The following is a 1,576-nucleotide window of genomic DNA, read 5'->3' as shown; positions in this document are numbered from 1 at the left end:
CAATAAAAACACACGCACTGTATATTTGGTGTTAATTTGCTTCAGCTTTATATTACATTATATTACATTAATCCTATTTCGGCCAGAGTTCTTTCGTCACACTTCTGTGACCTCATCAGTGGTCCTTTGCTTTCTTCTTTCTTATGTGTGTCTCACCTTGCTAATTATCAGCCAAAATTCTTGCAAAACAAATATATGAACGTAAAAATATATAGTTTTAGGGAAAAGAACCAAGTTTCAAGAACTCATCGATGAAAATCCACTATCACATATAGCTCAATTTAATTTTAATTTTTTATAAATTGATTTTAATTGAGTTTTTACCTGAAATTTTGGATTTTGTCCCTAATATTATATATATATATATATATATATATATATATATATATATATATACACATATATATATGCATGTGGGTGTATATGTGTGTGTGTGTATATGTGTGTGTGTGTTTGTGTGTGTGTATGTGTGTGCATGTGAGTCTGTGTATACATGTGTGTGTGTATATATATGTATATGTATATATACATGACTATATCTATACCTATGTTTCCTCAACAATATCAGCCTGCTTATGTCGCTTGTAACCATGGGGCAACCAACCTGTTTATAGCTGTACGACCTTAGCACCCAACTTCATAATCTCAGAAAGGCCATAACATTTCAGTCAAAAACAATAACTTATTTCACAAGATTGTTTCCTAGATATTCCCCTTTTCTGTATGTCTCCATAGGATTTTTTTCTGTCTAGGTTTATACAGTCACTCAAACACATTGTTTTAAAATGTATATTAACATACATATACTATATTTATCTCTATATGTGAATGAATAGATACATTTATGTTTATCATGCACCTGTCTAAGTATATATAATTATCTGAATCAATGGCTCACAACCAGGCTCCATACGGCCCCTAAAAGTCCATTTAAGACTTTTGAGCATAGGGGAGCCACAACAGTATTTCAAGGGCCCCTGAAAAAAATTTGCTTTAGATGTATGTAATGGTGTGTATGGCAAGAAAGAGCTTGGTTTCTTTCTCAAACATTTTACATAGTTCAACCAACACAACTTGATGTGTGAAAAACAAAATTCATTGAATGACTATGAGGTCCACCAGAACAAAATAATGATCAGAGGGGGTTCATACAAGCAAAATAGTAAATTGAGGGATTGTAGAAGTATTTTAAGGGCCCATGATATAGTTTTGCTTTAGCAATATGTACTGCAAGAAACAACATTTTACATAATTCAACCAACACGAGTTAATGGGTGGAAAACAAAATAGGAATTTTGAAAGAAGTTTCTATAAAAATTAATTTTAAACATCAAATGGCCATTGGTCCACCAGAATAAAATAGTAATCAAAAGGGTCTATACATAAAAAATAGCTGAGAAGCCCTGATCTAAATCTACATCATTTTGTGGAAAATGGTTTCTGTCCCTTATGCTTTGAATACAATTATTCATGTGTACCTCGCTTTATGAGACCCTGGGTTTATGAGTTTTATTTTATATATATACACACACATGCATATACATATATATATATATGTATATATATATATATATAT

This window comes from Octopus bimaculoides, chromosome 29, assembly GCF_001194135.2.
Source record: "Octopus bimaculoides isolate UCB-OBI-ISO-001 chromosome 29, ASM119413v2, whole genome shotgun sequence".
In the NCBI taxonomy this organism is placed as follows: Eukaryota; Metazoa; Mollusca; class Cephalopoda; order Octopoda; family Octopodidae; genus Octopus; species Octopus bimaculoides.
This window is presented reverse-complemented; position numbering follows the sequence as displayed.